This window comes from Parambassis ranga, chromosome 19, assembly GCF_900634625.1.
Source record: "Parambassis ranga chromosome 19, fParRan2.1, whole genome shotgun sequence".
Taxonomy (NCBI): domain Eukaryota; kingdom Metazoa; phylum Chordata; class Actinopteri; family Ambassidae; genus Parambassis; species Parambassis ranga.
This window is the reverse complement of record NC_041039.1, coordinates 13243815-13258801: the sequence shown is the minus strand read 5'-3', so window position 1 is coordinate 13258801 and position 14987 is coordinate 13243815.

Below are 14987 nucleotides of genomic sequence, written 5' to 3'. Positions count from 1 at the left end.
TAAGAACATAGTCCAATCCCCCACTTCAGCCAAGATTCAAAGACCATACAGAAAATCGAGGGGGGTCTGTAATGCCAATATGTGGACTGTGTGAATTTTTTTGTTAAGTTTTAGCTCCCAGGCACTGATCACAGTCCACCAGAATTCTGGCTGGTTCTTTTGGCTGGCATTCTCTTTTCCACCCTCCCCCATCCATCACACAGAGAATCAGGGTTTTTCTCTTTTTTTTCAATAGCAAGGGACTGGCACCGTGCTGAAATGCAGAATAATAATCCCCTAATCACCTGAGTATTGCCAGTCCTAGGTTTTATCTGCAATGGATGTGAAAGCCCCCAGTGCCTAGTGATTACAGCATTTGATCTGGGTAATAATGTCTTCACTGTTGCCCTGCCTAGGGCCTGAAGGCAGCACAGCTCTAATCCACAGTGCATTCTAGTGGAATCGCATTACACAAAGACCACCAGGGTTCTCCTCTAGAGGGGAGGGGATAGGGGGTGGAAGGGGGGGTGGTTAAAGGAGGAGGTTGCCATGGAAACAGGCTTCTCTCTCTCTCTCTCTCTCTCTCTCTCTCTCTCTCTCTCTCACACACACACACACACAGACACACATATACTTACACATGATGCACACACACATTCTCCTGGGATAGATAAGCAAAGGACAGGTTCTATGTTTACTTTCCACAGACCCTCCAATCCCTGAGCAGGCTGAGCCTTGATAACACAGGGCCTGTACAGCCACCGACCACTGACAGCAGATAAGCACTCCAGCAGAGCACAGCCGTCATCACCCTCCAACCAGGATGAACAAGCCTGGGAGACCCGGATTCATTTGGATTAGGCCGGATTGCTGCTGCCATCTCCGCCACAACTGCTGCTGCTGCTGCTTTTGCAACTTCCGCTGTGTTCAGACTACTGATGTTCACACGACTTTCTACATGAGAACTTGATGTTGCTCTTCACCCTGTGGAGTTTAGTCAAAGGACATGGCCACAGTAGTGGACTGGATGCTATTTAAGATATTGAGGTCAAGGGACAGTCTGCGCTGGCCAGGTTTGTGTCCTGGCCAGAGGGCCGTGAACCTAGAAAACCTAAATTCCCCCTGATATGTCCTGAGGAGAGAAACCACACATTATCAGCATCCTGTTGGCCCATTCTCTTATGTCTGCTCATTTTGTGATAGTGGAGAACGATCAGGAAATTCCTTTGTATTTGCTCCAACTATCCATTAAAACTCAGTGATTCAATACTGGGAGTAATTAGATTTGTATGATACTAATGCCCCGAGAAGGAACCAACATGCTCTTTGATGTTAAGATCAAGACAACTACAAGTACTTCTTTATTATGTGCATTATGCTAACATGCTAATTATTTTTCCACACACATTCTTTGATTAAAGCACAGCTGGAGGTGTATAAGCAACATGACTAATTACAGAGGAAATGGTGGTATCAAGCTAAAGTGGTGGGAGCAAGGATTTCCCTTTGGCCCCTTCTTCTGCCTGTGTTTACTTCTAATACAACGCTTGTTTTTATCATACAGCTGATTAACAGCTTGATCACACACTCTCAATTAAAATCGGGAGAGCGTTCACAAATACCAAAGAATTATAAAGGAAATCCTAAATATGACTATGACTATCTTAATTGATGTCTAATTATTGTAGTGTACTAAAATATTAACCCACTTACCTAAATTTGTATTCTCTGTGGTTCCCTCTGGGGCTTTTGATGGGACAATCATACTTTGTCCTGACGTTCAGTTGTAAACAAAAGGAAAGCTATTCCTAAATAAACATTTTTTTTTCCAGTTGAGCCAAACAATATATTGGCAGCCATTGTTTTATATGCCACTTGCATTTTTAAGTTTTCAGATTTTGCAGGGGTGGTTATAAAATGTAAACCAGTTGTAGAATAAACATATTTGCTACCTTATTGAATGATTGCATTTTATCATTATACAAACGCACAAGCAACGTGTGGAGCATGGCATCAGGGAGGAGGGCCCTGATTGGTTTCCTCCTCCTGAGGTCATCAAGCATAATATTCATGTTCCTGTCAATCAATACGGATTATGTAATTGATTTTTTTGATGGAAAATTTTAATAGGCTACATTTTGCAACATTTTCCTTTAGTATTAGGGGAGAAAAAAGTGTTAAATGCGTTATATGACCTCATCTTTAATATGACTATGGTTAAGCTGTATGGCCTATAAAGGCTATAGACAAACACTGTCCTGTTCAATTCCTGCACTTGTCACTATATATTTAGCTTAGAAAAATACACAAATATTTTTAGTGTGAATTTGATTTCTTTTTTTGGACTAGTAGTTGATATTTCCTCAAGGGTTTTAATTAATTTTATTGACATGCCTGCAGTTTCCCGGATACGTCACAACACCGTTCTTCAGGTATAAATTTGCTACGATGCTAAACATTAGCTATTTGCTCCTCGGAGCTACGGAAGTAATTTGTTTAGCTAAGTTTCAGAGAAATATGTGTCAGCAAAATATTAATCACACATTTGAACAGTGGAGAAGCGTTCTGTGCTACTTTCAAACATTTATTCGGACGTTTTTTCTGTCATTATACCGTCGACTTCTAGCTCCATGATATCAAGCTAAGCTCACCTTCACTGAGAAGAGAACACCGCTATGCCTGCCAAGGTGAGTATTTGTTGTCACCTAATGTCGTCATGTGGACTGAACTAAATGTTGACTAGAAGGCCAGCCCATAAATCAACACCATATTTTGTTGAACATGGTCACTTATCAATGCATCTGTTTGAAATGTGTGTAAAACTAAATAGAGAGGATGGAAAGGATCGATTCATCTTTCATTATTATGAACATGTAGTTTGCTTTTCTGCATGTAAATGGTAAACTGATCATTTGAGGTGCGTTGAGAGATCACATTGATCATGTGACAGTCCTATTTGTTACTCTCTTTGTTAGAAAATACTAGTCCTTGTACGTACTTCTCAGGCAGTGCCTTTTTGTAATGTTCCTCTAGTGCACCATCACTAGAAAGTGTGTAGAAAGCGACCTCCACTCTCAAAGGCATATACTTTGATCACAAGATTGCCCACCATTGTCTCTTGGCTTTTTGGAAAGCTGTCACAGAATGAAGTGGCCACATATTGATGCTGAAGAGCCGGGTCCTGTCCAAAATACTTGCAAAGCCCCGGTGTTCTTTGTGACATTGTGATGATAGTGGCATGAAGAGACACTTCTACTGGGTCTCAGGAATTATCAGAGAGTGTGTCCACGATCTTATAATTTGTGACATGTTTTTTTATTTATTTATTTATTTTTTTGGCTGCCATGGTGACAAGTCTGCCCTGACATAGCAGGATTGGCTTTATTAATTGATTTGATAAACGTTTCTGTTGAGTAATTACAATAATGACAATTATCAGTATATTCTCCAATAACTTTTTACATTTCATTAATTTAATTAATTACCAACTTGCTAACTTATTGTTCCAGTCCAACCCTCATTGTTATTGTTATTAAATCATAGTATTGTATAAATATTACAAGTCTGCAGGGTATCACTGTAACTTAAAAAAAACATAAAGAAACTCAGTGAAAATCTGACACCACACTAATAAGATTGAAGTGATGAAATTGTTAGGAAAATTGAATTTTCTTGCCACAGCTTCCAGTCTGTGGTGATTTTTTTTTCTTCTTTTCTCCCTGGTAAAACACTTTTTATTTATTTATTTTTATTCCTGTTTGGTTCATTGAAGCATCAGTCAGTCCCAGTGCTCCCACTGTGCCTGACAAAAGCAGAGCCATGTTAGATTGAAAAGACAGAGGGGCAATCTTTCAAATGGATCTCTTTTTGAAAATATATTATGACATAATCATGTTTTCTCCCTAAAAGCCCAAGGGAGGCCTGTCTGTCAGACTGCAGTTCTCTTTTGGCTGCCTGGCCTGAACAGAAACAGCAGTTGTGTGTTAATAGAACCCAGAGGCACTCTGAAACCTTACCCATTCTGCTTTACGCTCTCAGCCAGGAGATTAAAGTCAGGGAAACATTACAGGAGGCTGGATAATTGCCCCTGTGTCTCCAGCAGACAAAAGGCAACGCTCTGGCAATTCCCTCGGTAAATTGTCAAGAGAGGCTCAAGGATCCTTCAAGGCTGTAGCAAATTGTACAGTGCTGTCTAACAAACTACCAATCTCTGGATATTATGAGGCTTCCATATATCCTTGGCCATAATGACAGCTTGCACTGCTATAATAGAGTGCAGGCACAAGATAGCTTTTGTGAGCGTACTTCCAATAGAAAAATTACTACCTTGCTTCCCACTCTGTGCTTTTCATTTTTCCTTTTGTTCCCATTTGTATTTTGATTTATTCTGCTATCAATTTTATTTTCGTTTTTCGTTCAGAGCTGAGTACTGGCTGCTGCCACCAACAGATGATTGCAACCTTTACTCCTGAGGGCCACTTGATCCCCCAACAGGAAAAAAAAAATCTGCAAGCAGTTAATGAGTTGCCATCCATGCCTAGTGTTAAGGGTGTCTACAAATTAACAGAGGCTTTTGTCAGGGCTCTCCTTCGCTCTCTCACTCTTTCCTCCTCTTGCCACCACTTTCTCTCCTCATTGTCGTGCCCTCCCCCCCATCACGCCCTTCCTCCTGCTCTTCAATTTTCTCCCCCTACCTGCCTGCTTCACGCTCCGGTAGCTCTGTGGTGGGAGCGGCGCTGTCTGGCTTTGGCTCAGAGCAGCATTCATTGTCAGTGAGGTTCATGTTTAGAATTAGCCATTTAATGAGAACAAAAGAAATTAATTGGTGGTTTAATCCTAATGAGACGTCTGTGAAATTAACAGGCCTCATCAATAGAAACAAATAAAATCCTTCAGCTTGTTGTTGGGGAGCATTATTCTGACAAAGCTTTTGACACAATGATGAATAGCAGGTCAGGGGAGACCATCTGTGCTTTTTTAAACCTCTACAGGAGGGGGATGGAATGTGGGCTGGCTGGAAGAGATGGTGATAAAAGAGGGAGAGAGGCGAAGGGAAAGGGGGGAGGGATGGGAGAAAAGAGGAGAGAGGGAGAGAGAAAGAGAGGAAAAAAGCTGAGGAAAAAAAACAAATTCACCAGCTTTATTCATCACCCTTTAGCATGATACCGCTGTCTAACCATGGTTACAAAGGAAATAAAAAACACGGGCATTAGCATGTGAAAGGCACTGGGTCTCTGACTATGCGTCCAGAAAGCCAAAGAGCTCTGATTTCGAGGGATATTTAACCTCCATTCAGACAGCAACAAAGGCCTGGCTGTCGCGCTGAGAGCAGTGGTGCAGCCTGATTGGGGCTCAGGGGGGAGGGAGGGGGAGAGGAGGGGACAGGCAGGATCACAGACCTCATTTGTTCCCCCTCTTTACTTTAGCCTGTCTCTATTCCCACTGAAGAGCAGCATTTCCTCTCTACCCACCCCCACCCCCCCAAAAGTTGTAAATGTATGACCTGAGGAATAAATTGGATGGGAAAGAGGCGAGGAGGCAGCACAGAGAGCAGTAATACATCTCTATCATGTTCGGTGACCTTTATTTACGCGTTGAGCAACATCGTTGTCCGTGTTATGTGTCTGCCTGGCTTCCTCTTCTCTTAATGGGCCGGTATGGAAGTTGCGTACGTGATGGAGGTGGTTATCAGCTTGTCTTCAGCCCAGCCAGTGACTCAGCCCTACCCCTCACTTTCTGACCACCCAGCAGGGCCAACCCAGCCCTGCCTGTTTGTGTATCATGAAGAAACTGTTTGCTTTCCTGCGCTGATCAAATAAACAGGCCATGTCTTTGGGGGCGGAAGGTTGGAGGAGTGGTGTTGTTTAGCTCTCTGGGTGAAGATAAGGAATTGTTTGATGGGGTAGAGAGAAACGAGAGCGATTTAGGTCAGCTAATCTGATTTACACAGAGATGGTCTGGCCATTGCAGGGAGCAGTAATTACATAGAGGGATTAGAAGCCCCCCAAAGCTCCCATCCTACGGAGAGGAGAGAGGGGTAGGGGTTTAAAGGCCTGAGAACTGCTCATGTATGTTGCTGCAACAACAGCTTGAGCAGTTCTTGGTTCAGATTAAAACTGGCTCAGATTGTGCTCAAAACAAAGGGGGCAGTTGGCCAAATGAGTATTATTTGGCCTGTTTACATGTATTTGCATCTGCCGCTTTTGATCCCACAATTATCAGGATTTGTTTCCTCTGGCAAAATATCACAGCTGTGTCTGCCAGGAAATCCAGTGATCTGTTTAGAACCTGGGAGGAACCTGTTCACAGCATCCAATCACACATTTCCCTTATGATGGATTGCCCTCAGTCACCGCTGCTGCTGTTATGCATTTCTGCATTTTGAGACATAAGTTGGAGATTGATCACTTTAGCTATATTTTTCTCATCCATGCAGAGCAGATTTTTAGAGCCTCTTGTTGCCATTTGTGTATTTAAAATGCACAGCAGAATAATTGCACTGCCAGAGCCATCACTTCATCCACAGGAATGACTTGCACGCTTGGCTGCTGTTTCTAAAGTGTGCTTGGCTAATCCACTCATTGCTTTGTGCATTCAGTGCTGTGAACCATAGGGCACCCGCTTGGATGCCCGTGCATAAATTACTGCCATGGAACATAAAGTGCTGGGAGGATTTTCCTTAACGATCGCCAACGCTTTAAATGCTTCTGCTTCAACAGTCGATACTGCTCAGCCCATTCAATTATTCAGCGGTCCGTCCCTCATTAACAAAATCCTGACCTTGACATGTCTGCCCTATTTCTCTCCCCTGACAGACTCAGCTCTCCAAACGACTCTGTTTGCTCTGATATTGGCTGGGAAATCCATGCATATTGATAAGTTGTTTGCAGTGTAATTGAAAATGTCAGTTATGAGGCCCATGCAGACAAAGGTCAGCACCAAGAATAAAAGCTGACAGCCTGCTATATGAGGTGAAGATATAGTGTAGGAACAGCGTAGGATCAGAATAGAGTATATTCTGTCTTCTAAACTGGTTAACTTGTACTTATGGGTCCATTGTTTACCAGAGAGAAGATTTTAGAAATTTCAAGCTGAGGTAATTACATGACTCCATTCTCCGTTTTCATATAGTTTTATGGATTGGTTTGTGGTCACTTGATTGAAATTCTAATCTGTTTCCAAAGGTCAGATTGTTCATCATTCATATCTCATGGTCTGTGTAAACATCCACTAGTCAAACATTCAATAGGATTTATGAATATGCTGATCAAATTGGTAACCCATCACCTCTTCAGGAGCAGCAGGTGTCCTTTGGGTGCTGTCTTATCTCTGGGAAGTGTTGTACCTTGTGCATCAGTGACATGATGTGTCAATCAAAAAAACACTGCCATGCTCTGCATCTCAAACTACTGCCTGCTCTCAGTTCGGCTGTCCTAATCTGCACCACAGGGGTGGGATCTGAGGTTAAAGTGCTTGCCACTATTTCTACATAAACAAAGATTTGAACCTCAATCCCCAGGAGCCCCGGCTGGCCCACAGGCCCCCACCCCCGCCAGACCCTGTCCTCCCTGGCAGAGTGGTGACTGCCTGCTGGTTCTTTAATCGATTGCTAATGGGTTCAATTCCATCGTTGAGGAGCTGCTTGGAACCTGGCCCTGAGACTGAATGAAGTGGAAATACCATTTGCGGCTTTATGAGCCGTTATACTGCAGTGAGAGACCTCTATTCGGCATGCTTCATAGCACTGCAGAGAGGTTTGCATCACCGCTTGATGGTTTTTCTTAGGCCGGCTCCTACTGCTTTCGTCTCAGTGCTTCCCATTTACACCGTACCCTAAAGCATTTACATCCACTCAATCTACAACAAAATAGCTTTGCTTTGCTGCATTTTCACAAGGTCTGATGTGTAGGGTAATTACCATAGTATATCTCACTGGTACACACATAGTCATTCCATCTTTAGGCAGTGATATTCATCGGTTTTTAGGAGTAGGAATGGCCCAGCACAACTGACAATGGTATGACATCACTGCATCTTATTACCCAGAGCCATGCATGCCCAGGTCAGAAAGTATGAGAAGGGCTAACTTTGTTGTTGCAGTTGTTTTTATTGCAGTAACATGTTTACCCTCTCTGTATATGTTGCAGTGTGAAAGGTGGTGCCTCATACTCCACTCTCCCTGGTTTACAGATCTGCCCAGATTTCTGCAGTGCTCTTATGAGTTTGCTCTGGCTGAAATGCAAAGCTAAGCAGCCAACACTGTTCTACATTTCACAGCCAGTCCCAGCAGACATGTGCTCTTTGAAGCATTCTGGGCCAGGGATACAAGACTTGTTTGTTCAGTGCTTTTAGAAAAAAAAGGGAAAAAAATGTAAGCTATTTTTTTCCTTCACTACAGCAAAGAGTAACATTCTTTGACGTCTCAACAGAAAGCCTCGTATTACAGTACTTGCTGCCAGATGCCTTGATAGAATCACCCATGTCAAACAGGAAGAGAAATAAATGCTTCATTGAACGAGAGCTTAGCTTAGTGGTGGTAGGAGGGAGGAATGGCGAGAGAAAGAAAGGGAGGGGTGAGCAGGCTTCTATGTGGGTGTCTGTGGGTGTCAGTACACTTGGGAAGGGTTATTCTCAACCCTCAGTACAAGCACTTTCTTAGATGTGGTGTGAATAATTAGTGTGCATGGCCTAGATAGTCTCATCAATGGACATTTAATCTTCTGAAGAAATGGGAAAAGAAAGCTGTAATCAAGGAAGCCAATGATTTTTGGTAGCCGACCTGCTGCCAGCAGTTGCAGCAGGCTACAAAGCACATGTTTGTGTTTGTTCTTTCAGGCTCATCTTCCAGCGCCAAGTAGAGTATGACAGGATTTACATGCAGGCTCCTAATCTCTGTAAGCGAACCTGTTTCGGGATGTAATTCACATGGTATGTCTTTTGATTCGGATTAGTCTAGGCAATCCTCTTACCCATGGCTCAGTATAACTTATCACTGACAAGGCTGTCTCGTGGAGCAGTGCAAATCCTTATATCCACCCCTCCCAGACTTCCAACTCGTAATTCTAATCTGTCCAAATCTGATCTGAGACTTTAACTTCCAAATACCTCATGAAAGCCAGAGCTCAAACCGAAGTTCATGCAAGGGCTTTGGATTACATAAATTGAGGTTAGGGATTTCCAATATGGTCTTATGTTTGAGAATAGAACAGGACTTGGATGTAGATTGTGGCGCTATCTATGATTTTTTTTTTCTTACTTTACTGTTCGCACTTAAATTAAAGTATCATTACTCATGTTCTACCAAAAATCCATTGGTAATTGATATTGTACTCTTTGCATTAATTTACATAAAATGAGCCATAGTCTGTATCCAAAATTACACCACATATATTTTCATTGTGTCTATGCATACCTTAGAAATATAATAAATATATAAGATAAAAATGTTTTCTAAACATTGGACACTTTGCTCGATGATGTGCTTTAATGTGAAAATACCATAATATTTTGAATGTATGAGTCACATTCCTGATCCTTTAAGGTTCTTTATAATTCAATAAACAGGATTTTAAGTAGAGCATGCATGCACCACTTTTTCTGCCTCAGCCGGAAGGCCACAAACGGGCTCTTATTAAACGTTGCAAGATTATGCCTTAATCTTGCTGAACACATGTTGGGTGGAATAAAAGCAATTTTATTTCTGAAACAGTACTCCACACAGCTCGCTCGCTCTATAATCTTATCCCAGCTTCTGCTGCAGAATGAAAAGTCTTGTTGGCGTGCCAAAACCGCTGTGTGTTTTCACGAGGCTGAGAGATCAAGGTCCTAATTGGGAGTTATAACCCATTAACATACCTGCATCCAACTTGGACTGCACCTACAGCCCAAACACTAACTTGGTTCCCAGTCAGAGAGGATTTGGGGGCCATGTACTCTGCTCTTGGTGAGACTGTGGTGTGAAGATGATGATAAGCCAAAGCTCTAAATCCCAGACTCAGCTGTCTTATCTGGAGCTGCTGGGCTGTGTGGCATGCTTTAATGGAGGCGGCTCACTGTCTGAGCCTTAGCTACAATCGCATTAAGATTCCCCTTCACCTCAACTAGGCTTGTTTGTTGTCAGTTTTTGATTGAATCTTGTGAATTAAGGTTTTGTCTCGCTTAAAGTCACCCCGCAGTTTAATGCTCCTGTGTTCCCAGGAAGGAACAGTCTTATTTAATCTCTTATCATGTGAGAAAATGACAATGATTCTACATCCAATAAGACAATAATACCCTGAAAAATAATCAAACTTTTAATCTAGTGTAAAACAAAAGATTTGTCTCTTTGCCCTCTGTTAGTTGCAAAAGAACAAAACCTCAAGTACAAGAATAAGTACAAAGAAATTATCAGACATTTATTCACATGAAGTTTTACAAAAAACAGAACATCACATTTTTAGTGTCTGATGACAGAAAAAAATGCTAGTTAAAAAAGCTTTATGTGAATATTTAGACAAAGGCATTTGCTTCTCATTTTTTTCCCTTTCACCTAGAAGAGACATTTTATGATTGCACTGCCAATAGCTAATAAATGTGTAGACTTACAAAAGACATTTAAATTGTATCTCTTTAACATACTGTAGCATATAAGGTATGTGTAAATGGTACTGTGAACAATAACGTAAAGCTTGTTTGGAAAAATCTATTGGGAATCAAGTTAATATGGGAAATGGGGCAGAAACATTTAGACTCTTTGAATCTCTGTGTGTTTCTTAGGCAATATCTATGCTTTTTCTTCTACCTCATAAGTGTAGGTGTATTATTGGGAACTAACTTTATGTGGTGCCAAGATTAAAATCATTGGTTAAAAAAACTGAACAAATAATTCCAGGTGAAAACAAAAGGGAAATGACATTCGCAGTGTTCATTATTATCAGTCCTGTGGCCAAATGACATCCGGCCATATGCCCACATGAGCTCTTCTGGCCATCAGGCATAAACATAAAAATGTGTTGTTTCTGGAGAAGGTGATTATTGACTGAATGTGGTGTTTATTTGTATTGTGAAGAGCCCCTGGCCATCCTTTGGGTGTGACATATGGGTGTTCAGCAGGTCACTCACTAACAACTCATTTTTATCTTGGCAACATGTCCTCACACATAAACAACAGAATAGGTCACTTGTAAAAGAGATGTTGGTGGCATTACGGTTGAACATCACCATATGGTAGCAGGTGTATTGCTTAGGAAACAACAATGCATCGTACTGACAGTGAGGTTGTTAACCAGTTATTGTCTAATTGTCATTTATTACAGAAAAACTAGCATCATCTTCCCATATGTGAAAATATGCTGCAGTGTTTTGTTTTCTGTTGAATATCATAGATTCTGAACTGTTAAACAAAACAACGTGAAGATGTCACTTTAGACTCCTGAGGAAATTGTGATGGGCATTTCTCACCAGCTTCAAGATGCACCGTAGATGCTGTGCACAGTTGGTTGTTTGTATAGGGTCAGGTTCAATTGACCTTGATTGTTACAAAGTGATAGCCTGCTCTGGCAGTACTGCTGGCATTGTTTCGCTCCCCTCTGTTTATCCCTAGCCCCCACTGCCTATCCACACAAACAGACATACACACACAAGTTACACGTGCACACAGCACATCCATAACCCCGGTGAGTCCCAGTCTGTTTACTCAGGTGCCTGCTCACTCGGTGCAGTGATGAACTCCTGTGCAGACTTTAACACTCCGCTGCCTCTCAGGCAAATGCCAAAACAAATCTTGTCATAATTAGCAGTAATCCTGCTCATTACCGTCTGCTTAATTATCCTATTAATAGCACTTCCTGGGAGAGCTTGTTTGCTACGCAGGCAAATGTTTGTTCCTAAATTAGCAGACAAGAAGACAGCTCCATTGTTCAAACAGCAGCTTTGACAAAGCAGAACAGGCAGGATTAACAGCAGACAGAATGGGCCACAAGCTCATCTCCGCTTGGAGCTGACAGGCAGGGAGGAGGCAGCCTGGGCCAACAACAGCACTCTTATCCTGCAAGCTGCTGCACAATCTACATAGCCAAGTACACACAATCAGCACATGCAACTTGTCATATCAGAGCTGTAGTGTAAAATGAAATACGCATCAGTGACACGAATAGAAAAAGCTACAGGTACACCAGGAATAATGATATCTGTACCATTAATATACATTCTTTCTAAATGTGCGATGATTCTCATAAAGTTTTGTGTTGCTGTAAATAGAGCTACTGTGTTCTTCTTAATAGGATCCAGCCCGATTCCACCAACATGAGAGCCAAGAGCAATACTGGAGCACCCTGCAGACAACCGCCCGACTAACCTCATTACATTGCAGGTAACAAGACACTAATGTGGACTTACAAGTGTGTGTGACTTTCAAAGGGAGAGTTGTGCCTACGCTCAGTCTCGTAAGGCAATAGGCTCATCATTGTAAAAATGAATTGGATCTGTCTTATCCATCAAGCTTTCCACGTTTCCAAACAAGACTCCAGAGGAAAGCTTTTAAAGTAAATAAGGCAAGTGCTCAGAGCAAGGTGAAGACCATCCACACAGAGCTATGCACACTAACCTAAGCAGACCTAACACCTCATGCTCCAGCAGGCGTATACATTATAAATGACCCTCTCTCTTTCCCCCATGCACCAATCCCATATACGTACACAGTGTGTCATAGTTGGAGTAAGCAGAGCCCGGTCTGTGGAGCCTGCAGCACTGTCAGCCCATTGATGTACAACACTCTGCCCTTTGTTCCTTGTACACAAACACACTTTCCACATTAATATTTCACAGGAAATGTACTCCGTGCTTGTGATTTAAAGCCTTTTCTTGTTAACAATGCTGTTTTCTCTATTCTGTTGCACTGAATTATGAAGGCAACTTGTCAAAAAGAAGACATGCCCATTAGATTATAATACTACTGGAGATAAATGATTACTGGCAAGACACATGTGACTTTATCCACAGCGTCTCACTGTGTTCCAGTTCAAACATTTTCCCTTAGGTTGCACTTGCAGCTATTAGTTAAAAGCATGACGATGTATTTAATTCATTGTGAATACAGTATGTGTGAGTGAGCATCTGTAATGTGTGTACACATTTGTGCACGTATGCGCATTATACATGGCCCTGTTACAGATGCAGTTTTCTCAGATCTATTTGTTGGAGTGTAAGAAAATGTACAGCCATGTGATGTCGCTTGTTTGTTCTTGTTGTCAGAGAAAAAGGCAAGGATCAATGGATTTTCCTTGCAAGAGTGAAACATGACAGACATAACGAAAGCCTTTCATGAGAAATAAATGAATAATTCATAGGCGCTCTCTTGCTGTGCTTTGTTGTGTCTCATACAGATGGGATTACAGAAGGCTAGATCTTGGAAACATATGAAAGATTAATTTGTGATCTGGGACACTGCTTGCTTACAAAAGGACTAAATAATGATTTTACTGAAAGTGGCAGGGATCTTGGGATGGGTGTGATGTGCACAGGGGGCTGGTCACAAAGCGCCTGCAGAGAACAGTGCACAGCACTCAGAATAACATGACCTGACAGATATTCCAAAACTTGCAAAAAGTGAACTTCAGCTCTCAAATATTTCTCTCATTACTGGGGTTGCTTTATATTTAGATGCAAATCAGTAAAAACTAGAAGGTAGTGCTGAACAGTGTTGTTAATCATAGATTAAATTGATCCCTGAGGGGTTAAGTCTATTTTATTTACCCTGATTTGCACATACAGGTCAGAATCTTAGCAGCTATCAAACATCTTCAGCAGCTGTCTGGGATTTGCTGTCTCGCTCAAGGACACTTCTGCTCTGCAGATGCTAACTTTCTCTAAAAGTCCCTCCCGCTGCAGAGTTGACTCCAAATTAGCAGCCTGCTGCCCAAAATCTTCACAACAGTGGACTAGATGGTTCTGTCTCATAGCTGAATATGGCGTTTTGGGGGTGGGGGTTTGGGGTGCTTGAAAATAACTCATATCTTTTCAAAAGAGTCTTGCAATAATTCACCAGAGAACACGAGAAGCTGTTGTCTGGTCTCCCACAGATGGCACAGACTCTAGGGTGGCGCTGCTTGTTGTTTTTGATGAGCTGTGCATATACAAAAGCAAAACATCTGGAGCTGCCATGTGGCCTCTCCATTTGGCCAACCTCATACCTCCCCGAGCCAGATGCACCCAAACAACTGTGAGCTAAACAGCATGAATGATTCATAGAGGAGTGTGAGGCACAGCTCACACCAGAGACCTGCCAGCCACTCTGATTGGAAATCTGAAAAAGCTATGAATATGCAAGAGACATTAAGCCTGCTAGGGGGGGATGATTTGTCAAATGATCTGTATTTCAGCAATATGGGGAAAGCTCCTGTGGTGTTTCTGATTAGAAAAGAAGAAATTTAATGTCACATTGCCAGAAGCATTAAATTATTAAGAGGCAAACGTTTTGCAAGGTGTTACGTGAATGTGACTGCGGCTTGGCACTGGATTTCTCCCCATGTCAGAGATGAGCAGGCAGTGTAGAAGATTCCCACCTGCACCATGAATCTGTTAGAGCAAACTTAATTAGAGTCTAAACTGGAGACAATTTCCATCTGATATCAAACCATTTCTGAATAAAATCAGTCAGAAAAAACATATGGTGACAGTGAGAATACATGCCATCATTAGGCTCAATGCTTGAGTCAATGAGTAAGTGATTATAGATTGCAGTTTCTCACGTCTATTTTTTTTGGTATCGTAACAAAACAAGAGCTGCAGTGCCCTTGTTGATATTAAATAAGGGTTAAAAAAACAGTTTTTGCTGGCTACAATATAACATAGGAAGAAACATTGATCATTTTCTAACACAAAACCCAACAGAGGTAGTGCAATCAGAACAATCAGTATTTGTAAGGTAAACAGCTGTAGTCTGCCAGGTAAAAAGAATATACTAAAACTATTTATTTTACTGACAGCATTGTGAGCCTGTTTTTTCATGTGCACATGGTAGGAAAAAATAT